This window comes from Pseudorasbora parva, chromosome 20, assembly GCF_024679245.1.
Source record: "Pseudorasbora parva isolate DD20220531a chromosome 20, ASM2467924v1, whole genome shotgun sequence".
NCBI lineage: Eukaryota > Metazoa > Chordata > Actinopteri > Cypriniformes > Gobionidae > Pseudorasbora > Pseudorasbora parva.
Window position 1 is genome coordinate 21,572,011 of NC_090191.1, and position 12,963 is coordinate 21,584,973.

Sequence of the window (12,963 nt, forward strand, 5' to 3'; positions counted from 1 at the left end):
CAGCAGCCCATACTTGGGCCGAAAAGGCCGTGCCGACGTCAGCATTTGTGACGTTGCTCCGACTAAGCTTTTCAAACCGGAAGACAGAAATCGCTCTGAAAAATGCAAAAATAACTATTTTCACATATGAATACCATTAATGAGTACCCTTAGTGTTTTCAATTATGTGCAGCCGATACATATCTGTTTACATCTCAAAAAAAGTGTTTTGGGGTTTCATGACCCTTTAATGTCAAGACGTACCTGGATGCCTACCCAATGCCCCAGATCCAGGATATCTTAGAGTCACTACATGGAGCAGCGGTGTTTAGCACTCTAGATTTGAGAAGTGGATATTGGCAGGTGGACATGGAGAAGGACAGTATCCAGAAAACTGCTTTTGTCACATCAACAGTGTTGTTTGAATTTTTACGGCTTCCTTTTGGGCTGAAAAATGCAGCTGCGTCCTTTCAGAGATTAATGGAACATGTATTAAGAGAGCTCAAAGGCAAGTGCTGTTTCATATATATTGACGATGTGGTGGTGTTTTCACAGAATGAGAAGGAACATCTTGAACACCTCAGCCAAGTTTTCCAGTGCTTTCATGATGCAGGTCTCATCCTTAACCTAAAAAAATGTAATCTCATCCAACGATCACTATCATTTTTAGGACACATTGTTTCAGGTGATGGTATAAAAACTGATCCATCCAAAGTAGCAGCAGTTAAATCATTCTCTACACCCCAATCACTTAAGGATGTTCAACGCTTCTTAGGTTTAGCAGGCTGGTATCATCGTTTTATACCACATTTCTCGGAAAAAGCTGCCCCATTACATGCACTAAAGCAGAAAAATTCTATCTGGTCTTGGACGGAGCAATGCCAACATTCATTCGACACCATTAAAAAAGATCTGACACAAGCCCCAGTCTTGATACCACCTGACTTTAAAAAAATGTTCAAAGTTCAAACTGATGCCAGTGCTCTACTTACACAAGAGTCAGAAGGAGAAGAGCATGTGATAGCATATACGCTTCTAGACTTTTAGGACGATCCGAGAAGGCTTACTCAGTTTCAGAAAAGGAGTGTCTGGCGGTTGTATGGGCTGTCGAGAAGTGGAGGGCATATCTTGAGGGTCATCCATTTGAAGTGGTTACAGATCATGCAGCTTTGACCTGAGTTTTTCAACACCGAAAGCCATCTTCACGACTAACATGCTGGACAATACGTTTACAAGGGTTCCACTTTACCGTCAAATATAGAAAAGGACAGTATAATGTTGTACCGGATGTGTTATCCAGAACCCAAGATGGACTAACTTCACCTGATATAATTGCTGTAGTGAAGGCCACAGCACTGTCTACTTACATTCCGGTAGATCTTACTCAAATTGGCATTTCTCAACGTAATGATGTAGAACTTCAGGAGTTAATTGGTAAGGCACAGTCACAGACTGTTCAAGACATATCTCAAGTGCATTATGTTTTACAAAATGGATTTCTATTTCGCAGTTTACCCAAGGGACAGAAAGGACAGAAGTTGCAATTAGTAATTCCAGCACGGTACCTTGAAGAGTTCTTACACTACGCGCACGAAAATCAACTCAGCGGTCATCTGGGGAGGTTAAAGACACTTCTTCAACTTTTAGATATAGTGTATTGGCCTAACGTGAGGGCAGACGTGTGGAAACATTGTAAAGAATGTCCTACCAGCCAAAAGTACAAGCCTTCTCTCTCAAAACTCTCGGGGCACTTGCAGTCAACGCCTGTTGTTGAACCAGGACATATGCTTGGTATTGACTTGATGGGACCTTTCCATCGAAGTTCAAAACAAAATGAACATCATCTTGTCATCGTTGATTATTGTTCCAAGTGGGTAGAATTGTTTCCCTCAAGAGCACCTCAGATAGCAAGGATTCTGGTCGAGGAAATATTCACCAGATGGGGTACACCAGCTTATCTAGTGTCTGACCGTGGGGCACAATTCACCTCACACCTTATCAATCTAGTATGCAAGCAGTGGGGTGTTATCCAAAAATTGACAACGGCCTTATATCCCCAAACAAACTTGACTGAACGTGTCAACAGGAATCTCAAAACCATGATAGCATCCTATGTAGGGGACCAACATCGTCATTGGGACAAGTGGTTGCCTGAGTTTCGCTTCGCAATTAACACCGCGTGGCATGAGAGTACAGGATATACACCTGCAGAAGTAGCACTGGGACGCAAGTTAAAAGGCCCATTGGAGAGAGCCTTGCATCGACCACCTGACCCTAATAACTCTGCCTTTCCAATCCTTGAGCGTCAACAAAACCTCATCAAACTGGAAAAGGAGAACATTGAACAAGCCCAGGTGAAACAGAAACGCTACTACGACCAACACCGCAAACAGACGCAGTTTCGGGTGGGGGATGTAGTTTGGGTGCGGAGTCATCCTCTGTCCAAAGCGGATGAAGGGTTTATGGCAAAACTTTCAGCAAAGTGGAAGGGCCCTGCAAAAATTGTTAAGTGCCTCGGACCTGTAAATTATTCTGTCTCATTTTTCAGTGATGTTCATAATAGTGAGACTTACCATGTACAAAATTTAAAGACTTGTCATGGTTATGACAAGCTTTCTTCTGAAGGGAGGGGTATGTAACAGACTCAGGTCTGTTACCATGTTCACACCACCTTAAATACTACTACTACCCACCACTAGAGGTGCTAGGGTGCTTTAGAAGGTGGCATATACCCAGGTGGGTAGTAGAGTTAGGAAGATTTGTTGGACAGAGGAAGCATGGCTTACCTACTGTGTTGCCACAAACTGCTTTGAGTCCTGATTGGGAAACTTAGATTTTATGCTCAGTCAAAGTAAGGAGTATTTTCTTTTTCTTTATTTATTCTTCATGTTTTTTGGGGTGATTTTTGTTGTATAGATATGTAATCATTGCACATGCTTTGTTTTGGGTTATTTGAGATGGTTTGCTAATTGGTTTCACAACTAATGTTTAGTTTATGTTTTCTGTTGTAGAAGGACTCTTTGTTGCTTCTATCATTCCTACCACTTTCGTAGATTGCTGGGATTACCCGTTATTATCTGTACAAGTTCTCTGCCCTGTCGATCTCTTCGATCTTAAACATAAAGGACGGTAAGGGATACCGGCACATCTCCCATCATCTATGAGACAGTCTTTTGGGATGTGTGTACTTTTTACGTCAAGTTCATCCTGAACAATGTTGAGCCCATCTTAGGCGGGTTTGTTTCTCAACCAAAACTTGCAAAGACTGGTAATTACGTGATTACATTTACAGTTGTTCTTGCTGGTATGGTCATTGTGTATTTTGATTTCAGTAGGTGTTGAGGGTGTATTGTAAATGAAATTTGTGTGGTTTACTTATTTGGTTGTATGGATAATTAGATAAAGTGTCAAGAGCACATGTTTATTCTAATTGTTTTGAGTGATTTATACCTGGTTTAAACTGTGTTGATAAAAAATAAGTTGGTGGCTCCTTCCCTAGAAATCAGACATATAGCAGTCTTAAACTTAAAGTAGTTAAGACAGTTATATGTTTATGTAACGTGCAACTTATCCCCAGGAAGAGTCTCTCCACGTTGGTGAACGCAAAGGATAATGTAAGCTCCTCTACCAAAGTAGGAGACAGAGCCACGACATTAAAGCAACCAAAACTAGGTTTTTCTCGACCGCAAACTCTTATCACCCAGACAGATTTAACAAAATAATATCTAGATATATAGTTGAGGACATGCTACCGTTGTCAGCAGTTGAGTCGGATTCTTTTCGGGCAATCATTGCGAAAATACCCGCGAGAGAGTAAGCGGCCCCGCGGGTTGGTGCAGCACTAACAGTTACCCTGAACACTGCAGGAGGAGTTCACATGCAGGTGTTCTTCTGGCGTCGCGTGTGAAATCTTCATCCCAGGTACAGTCAGTGGCATATGTTTCAGCATGTCATATGAATATAATTTCATGGTTTTTATTTTTTTCAAATGCCAAATAATCGCGATGCTCACGTTTACAAGCCAGCGTCATTATAGTAGTCTATTGGTTACCGTTTTACAGAATCTATATGATACTTCAATTCAATGTTTGAGTGGTAGGTAATCACAATAACAAGCATGACAGCATCGGACGGGCACACGCCTCCTTCAGCTCATGCCAACGAGCAAATGCTGGCCCAATGTTGATCCTCGTCCTGCCTTTAATCCGATCACTTTTTCGTTTCCTCTTATTGCTTTCCTCCAACAAAACCTTTTCTTTCTTATTTGTCTGTGCTGCTTCAGACATGACTATATTATCTGACAAACAAAGTTGGGCTCACATGTCCAAATGTAAGGAAGTGTGGGTGTTGGTGGAAGTGACGTATATGCCGTAAAGCAGTCGAATTTTGTAGTTCTTTTTGTTCTCGGGTTACTACCCGAAACCCGAAGTTTAAAAGTACGATTAAAAACTATACAGACCCCATCAGGCTATGGCAGACGTGTCATTCAACCTATTGTAAGTCGATTTTTCATCACAAGAGTCTTAAAAAATATATTATGAAGGTTGAAAAGTTATCAAGTGCTGCTTTAATGTGCACTACAAAGAGTCTAGGCTATGTAAGTCACGGCGTGCACGTGATAGGATATCGCTACAACCAATCAGAGCAACGAAGGTGAAGCAGAGCTAGTTGACAGATTAAACTTTCGCCATATCCGGTTGGCAAAACTCAGAACACATCTTCCCTTCTTAAGAATGACTTCAGTGCCGTTCGTTGTTCTTTTCTCAGAGAAAAGGTTAACTCCAAGTCTTCCAGAGTCGTGGTCAAAGCTGATTTGAAAGACCGCCGTTCGCCAGTTTCTGTGTTTACTAGTAGCATGCAAGCGCAACTCGGCCGTCATTATGTTAAGCCCCACCCACTGACTCTATACACGATGTGATTGGCCTCACCAGAGTTTGGCTTTTACAGCTCAGAGGTGTATTGAAAGTTGCTAGACGACACTCGCAGCAGATTAGAATTGCTGTGTGCGTCTAGATTTCTAGGCTAGGAATTTGTATATTCCACAAAAAATGTGAAACTGCCAGCTAAAATAGGACTAACGAAATGCCAAACTGAAATTGTCAAGGTTGACATTCCACTGCTGCTGAGTAAAACATCCCTGAACAAGGCAGGGACCATTTTGGACATGGAAAAGGACCGCACAGTGATGTTCAAGCAATCCATTCCTCTTGAATTTACTAGTGCTGGACATTACTGTGTTGATATCATAGACAAAGAAACTAAAAAAGGTCAAACTGAAGAAGAAGTCCTAACAGTGCCCGAAAATAAGCCTCCAGGTGAGAAACGCAAAGTCCTTCTGAAGCTCCACAAACAGTTTGGTCATGCACCGGAAGACAGGCTACAGAGACTCATTCACAGTTCAGGAAACAACGACAAAGAATGCTTTTCTATTTTACAACTAATAGTATCCGATTGTGAAATATGCCATAATATTATATGCCATAATATGCCGTGATTGTCATAAGTGACAATCACGCAGTGTGAATGATCAAAGAGGCGTTCAGAGAGAATCCCAGATGTGTCGCCGACGCCTGCGAGATATTTGGCATGCTAAATATCTAAATCGGACGGCGATTCAAACTCCTGCTGTGTGAAATGACTTCTGGCTAAAAATTACATCGGCGATGACCTACAGCCAATGAGAGAGTGAGATACAGTGCAGCGGGAGGTTCGGGGAGGAGTTATAGACAGAATATCAGTATTTTAATATATATATTTACAATTCTATCAAACAGAAACAAAGCCCAAACATTTGCACATTCAGCCGCAGCACATTGCAAAATTAATTATTAACCTCAAACTCTCTTTGCAGAACACAATCCTTGCTCCCTCTGTCTCTCCAACAATTTCCTCCACAATACAATACAATACAATTTTCTTTTTCTCCACAAATCAGCACAGGCAATTTGGAGCAAACGTTGTGCAGTTTATTATTTTTAATAACAATTCCAAATCTCGCACGAGAACTCCGGTCTGACGCATGTGTGATCTCGCGTTGTTTACTTGTCACATCGCACGTGTTTGGTTGGGAAACGTAGTTTGCGCACTAAAGAGAGAGAGGGTTGTCAGCGATTCTTCCTCTTGTATAGTCATGCAGTGTGAAACCTCCGGTTGTCGATCCATAGTGCAATGTGAACACAGTAGTGACTGAATACTACCCCAGATAGTCATGCAGTGTGAAAAGAGCAGTGACCCGACGAGTTTGAAAATCGTGCAGTCTGAACTAGGCTTTAGCTTCAGAATATAATGAGACTGTGGCAGTGGATCTGCACGAGTTGGAGCCAGGTGTGTGGTATCTTCACATTATCGACCATTTCATACGTTTCAGTGCTGGAAACATTGTTAAAACAAAGAAGCCATCTGAAATTGTCAACTCCTTCATTCACACATGGATAAGGGTCCATGGCGCCCCCCAGACGCTGTAAAGTGACAATGGTGGAGAATTCAACAATGAAGAAATCAGAGACATGGCTGAAAAATTTAACATTGAGACAAAAACAACAGCAGGATATGGTCCCTGGAGCAACGGACTACTTGAAAGACATATCCAAACACTCACTGAAATAATCCAGAAAATCAAACGAGAAAATGGATGCGACTGGCATACTGCCCTTGACTGGGCCTTCATGGCCAAGAACAGTATGTTGAATGTTCATGGCTACAGTCCATATCAATTAGTGTTCGGACAGAATCCAAACCTTCCTTCTGTATTAGTTGACAAACTACCTGCTCTAGAAGGCACTACCATGAGTGCTAGAGTTGGAGAACACATTTCTGCGTTACATGTTTCTAGGAAAGCATTCACTGAAGCCGAGTCTTCTGAGTGGATAAGAAGGGCGCTACGCAAACAGCTCAGACCTACAGACGACATGTATGTAACAGGAGACATGGTATTTTACAAAAGAGTAGACTGTCCTGAGTAAAAGGGACCAGGGATAGTTATAAGTCAAGATGGAGCTGTTGTATTTGTAAGCCATGAGTACATCAATCCAGGCTCTGCAAAATAAACACACATGATCAGGAATCTCCGGATAAACAAACTGTGCAAGACAACTGAGACAGCAAGTGAAAAATGCAGCTTAAACAATGGAGCAGAATGGTAAAAAAAAAAAAAAAAAACACAGACAGTGAACAGGAAAACATCAGGGACAATGAGGTTAATACAGGAAAAGTGGTTAATTCTAGTATGACACAAACTGAAACAGTTCAAAATGCTTGTGGTAACACTGTCTTTTCTGCTGGTGTAAAGGTAAAGACAGGACAGACTGTATTTATGAAACAGGATGTTAGTTGTCTACAGAGAGAGCCAAGGTTTTAGGCAGAGCAGGCAAAGCCTCAGGAAAATACAAAAACTTTAATTTGCAACATATTGAACCTGATGGCAGTGATGGACATAAGGAGCAAGTGGATTTGTCATGTGTTGATAATCTCAACATTGAATCAACTGATAGGGAGACTGATGTACTCATAACAAAAGACAATTCATTTGATGCAGCCAAACAGGAGGAAATTATGATTTGGAACAAAAACAATGTTTTTGAGGAAGTTGATGATGCAGGTCAAAAGTGTGTCTCTACCAGATGGGTCTGTAGTCTCAAAGAAACTCCCAGTGGCATTGTGCCCAAAGCAAGACTTAGCCAGAGGTTTTAAAGAGCTTAATATTCACGAGCTGCAGAAAGACTCCCCAACCTGTGCTTCTGACTCTCTGAGGCTATTATTAGCAGTAATCTGTGAAAATAAGTGGCATGTCCATTCTATGGACATCAAATCTGCTTTCTTGCAAGGTATGCAGTTGTCCAGAGAAATCTATGTCCGACCCCCTCCTGAAGCTGGAAAGGAAGATTTTCTGTGGAAACTAAACAAGTGTTTTTATGGTCTTGCAGATGCATCACAATACTGGTACAACCAAGTAAAATAAATCACGCTGAGTACAGTCGGTAGAATGTCTCAAGTAGATCCAGCCGTGTTTTATTGGTTGGAAGAGCAGTGCAAGGTTACTGGAGTACTCGCATGTCATGTTGATGATTTTCTTTGGGCAGGCTCAGAAAACTTCTTAATAGATGTAATCCCTATACTAAAGTCTGTTTTCCATGTTGGATGCGAAGAACATGAAAATGTATGCTATGTAGGAATGGACTTTGTCACTATTCATGTTCATGTACATCAGCATACTTACATTGAAAACCTACAGCCTATTCGCCTGCAAGCAGCACGTGCTGTGTAGAGAGATGCCTCTCTTAATGAGACTGAAAAAGAGCAGCTTAGGTCAAAAATAGGACAGATACTCTTCTTCATCTTTCGGCTGTTCCCTTCAAGGGTCGCCACAGCGAATCATCTGCCTACATCTAGTCCCATCCTCTGTATCCTCTTCTCTCAGACTGACTACCTTCATGTCCTCCTTCACTACATCCAAAAACCTCCTATTTGGTCTTTCTCTTGACCTCCTGCCTGGCAGCTCTAACCTCAGCATCCTTTTATTGATATATTCACTCTCCCTCCTCTGAACATGTCCAAACCACTACTTTGTCCAATAACTTTGTCTCCAAAAATCTCACATGTGCTGTCCCTCTGATGTACTCATTCCTGGTCCTATCCATCCTTGTCACTCCCAAAGAGAACCGCAACATCTTCAGCTCTGCTACCTCTAGCTCTTCCTCCTGTCTTTTACTCTGTGCAACTGTCTCCAAACCATACAACATCGCTGGTCTCACTACTGTCCTGTACTCCTTTCATTTCATTGCACTTTTATCACACAACAGATCGACACTTTTCTCCACCTATTCCAACCTGCGTGCACACGCTTCTTCACCTCTTTTCCACACTCCCCATTGCTCTGGACTGTTGACCCTAAGTACTTAAAATCTGCACCTTCTTTACCTCTTTGGTAAAAATAAATAGGACAGATACTGTGGGTTGCAAAACAAACCAGACCAGACATTATGTTTGATGCAAGCAGCTTAGCGTCAAACATAAAAGATGCCACAGTCCAGTCTATTCATGAGACGAATAAGGTCATTAGAAAGATTAAATCTAAAAAGGTGACTCAAGTTTCAGCATTTGGGAAACAATGATGCTCTTAGCCTGATTGTTTTCAGTGATGCTTTCCTTGGAAATCTCCCTGATGGGGGCACACAAGGGAGAACATTTATTGGTCTCATGGGAGAAGGAGGGAAGTTTTCTCTTCTCTGTTGGCAATCTAAGAGAATTTGACATGCGGTGAGGAGTACTCTGGCAGGGGAGACACTAGCCCTATCGGATGGAATAGATAATGCTATTCTTCTGGCTACCCTCTTTTCTGAGCTCACAACTGGAAATGTTGAGCTCAATGCTCCTCCCTTGATCTGTGTTACGGACACTCTCTGTTTGATGCTCTTAAGTCAACAAAACAGGTTACTGAGAAACAACTTTGACTGGAAATAAGCAGTACAAAACAGCTCATACAGAATAAAAGGATAAAGAAGGTACTCTGGTCAGACAAAAACGTATCTTGCTGATTGTCTTACCAAGAAGGGCGCGTCTGCTCTGTTGTTATTGAAAGCACTCAGTGAGAGACTGTGGTTCTGTTGAAAGTACTCTGCTAAGGACTGTGGATACTAAGCTTAAAAAGGGGTACATTTGAAAAGACTGAACACTTGCCGTCGTAGGGTACATTTGAAAAAACTGAACACGTGCAGTTGTAGGGTACATTTGAAAAGACTGAACACTTGCAGTTGTAGGGTACATTTGAAAAGACTGAACACTTGCAGTTGTATGCACAACAACTGTTTTGTTTGTGGTAACTGTGGACTTTGTTTTATACGTTTCATATACATCACATTTTTATTTTATTTATTTTTTTGTTTAAAGAATAGGGAGATTGTTAACATGTTATTTACCCTCTACACTGTTCATTACGGTAAAGGTGCTTCTACACTGTTGAATACAAACTCAGCTATACATGCACAGAAATCAAGTATAAAAAGAGTCCATTGTCTACACTTGAATAAAATTACATTTGATTTTATTTGTCTTGTATAGCAGCATTTCGTTTTCCAGTGAAGTGGGCTTCATTAGCCATTCTCCACTGGATACGAACAGGGGTGTGTTCATCAGCCCCTGTCAAAATAAAAATAATGTAATATTAGTGATGAACCATGGTAAATCTATTATGGACAAGTTGAGGTATATGTGTTAACCGTAGCTTGCTATGTAACTGTTCAAATGTTTCAATATTTCAAATGATCCACACTGGTAAATAAGTCAAATCATTTTAAAATTGTTTTAAACTAACTGAAGATCCGTATCTAATTAAACAGCTTAACAAAGAGCGTCTCAGTATAAAGAAAACAGCTGATTGTAGCCTATAGTATAGGCTGCTCAGTAATAATATCTTTTTACACCCCTTCACCAAATTGTACCCTCGATTTACATTGTTTAAAGTTTTAAAAAGTCAACCGTTTACTTATATGATGTGAAACAAATACAATAACCACAAGGAACAAGTAGGCTACTTACACTTGAAAACAGTCATGTCTCTGTCTTCCGCCATTTTCAAATATAACTGTTAATCCTCTCCTAGTGTCCTCGTGATATATTAAAGTGTCCATGGTATGCACGCTTCAAAATCTCGCCGTAAGTATTAGCCTAGGTCATCCGGGTAATAAAAAAAATAGTAATCCATTGCCATTTAGGGCTTCCATATTTTCCTTTTTTAAGTTTTCTGTCGGGAGCACACCAGAGAAAAAAACCTGAGTACATTTGAAAAATAAAAAGGGATGCCTGGTTGGCATATAATTAGCATCTTAGCTCTTCCTCGTCATATGGAAAATACATTACTACTTTAACTTGATGGTTACACTACATCCCATATTTATTGAAAAAATACAACAACAACTTGAAAATTGTATTTAAAATCATCTAAAACAGCCTGTCAGAGGAAGGTTGAAAAGTCATAATAAAACTAAATAATTGTGATACAAAACCCTTGAGTACATTTATGGTGCAAAAAATCTTAACAGTGCAGACAGTGAACATATCTGAGACTGTTTAAAAAAAAAAAAAAAAAAAAAGTTTTTTTAACCAGTTTGGAGGGGTATGGTTTTCCCCCTCTAATGGAATAAGGAAATAGTGAAACACGCTATTTAATCATTTACCATCCACCTACAAGCCCTGAAACAATCACCTCAAAATAGTGCTTATCAAACCAGCGTTTAGTTACTGAGTAATCTCACCAAATTCGAAACAAGCCTAAACATTATAACAACATAACCACTATTCAAAAGGAAAATTGTGGGGAAACATTTGTCCAATGGAGTTTTTGCAATCTATCGTACTCATCTTGAACAACTATGCAACACAACTCTTAGAAATACATTATTCGGCTCAATCTGAGTGTCAGAATGGGAAAGAAAGATAATTTAAGTGACTTCGTACATGACATGGCATGAATGGCATGAAAAAGAGAAAATATCCAGTTATGAGCTGTGGGTGAAAATGCCTTGTTGATGCCAGGGGTCAGAGGAGAGAATTGCCGGTCTGGTTCGAGCTGATAGAAAGGAAACGGTAGGCTATCTTAAATAATCACTCGTTATTACAACTGAGATCTGCAAAAGAGCACATGAACACAAAACACGCTGAACCTTAAAGCAGGCGGGCTACATCTGCAAAAGACACGCTGGCTGTCGTCTATGAATCTTCAAAATTAATCATTTTGTTTTTAACATAAGCAATATTAGCATACCGGTTTAAAAGAATATTTAAAAAAGTGAATAGTGAGACAGCTTTCTTTTTGTGGGGAACTATTGTCTTAGCTTAATTAAAAAAAAAAATATATATATATATATATATATATATATATATATATATATATATATATATATATATATATATATATAATATTTAATATAAATTTCCAATATTTTATCATGTATAAAATACTGTGTCTATAGCTAGTTACTGTATCAGGCATAGAATACCTGTTGTTTCCTGTTGGGTTAACCCTCAACAGAGACTTTTTTTCTTTTTCCCACCACTATAATGAATTAAATCTACAAATCATAACATATCAATGGTCTCAGCCTACTTTTTTGATCAAACTTTTTAACCAGGCATTTACCTTGTAATTCCCCCCCCAGTAGCCTATGGAAAAGGACAGTATTTAATAAACAAGCAAGTTCCAAATGATATAAATATTTCCTTTAGGTTATCTTAGACTGTCACAAGAATGAGTTTCCAATACTTAATATTTTAGACGTAGAAAAGCTAAATCTCAACATAGTAATAACACTGTTCAGATTTGCCAAACATAAATGTGCATTTTCCCTTGACGTTACTCAAAAGTTACTGTTTGCTCTGGCAAGATAATGCTGATAAGCGGCCGTCATGAAAATCAATATACCAAGCATATGCATGTCCACTTGTCCCGGTGAGTTTAGGAACACCGTCGGGTACATCCTCACGAATGAAATCTGGCGCGACATTTGAGTGTGTTTTAGTGGAAACGTCACTTTCTTTCCACACCGTAGTTTACTTTGTGGGCGCGTCTGTGTGAGCTGCGCGAAAGATGTAGACTCTTTTAGTAGGGTACCACCCCGTCCCGCAAACACCTGGCGCACACACACTTGGAACTTTTTAGATGCGCACTTTCCAGTTCGAAAAATGGAGTCTGAGGCACCGCAGTCATTAATTAAAAAGAGAAGCAGTGGGTACAAGAAAGACTGGGAAAATGAAATTTGTGGCTGAAAGGTGTTGAGGGGGATACCAAGAGAGCTTTTTGTGATCTTTGGGTATTTCACATTTAGAAATCTAGTATTTGACCATGTCTAAACATGAATTAAAATGTAAAACCTATAAATAAGCAGTGATGGGAATAACAGCGTTATTTTTTTCAGTAGTAATCACAGCGATTTTCATCCGATCAGGCGCGCTCTGTCAGTGGACCTGCAGCTCTGTCTGTCTCTGTGTGTG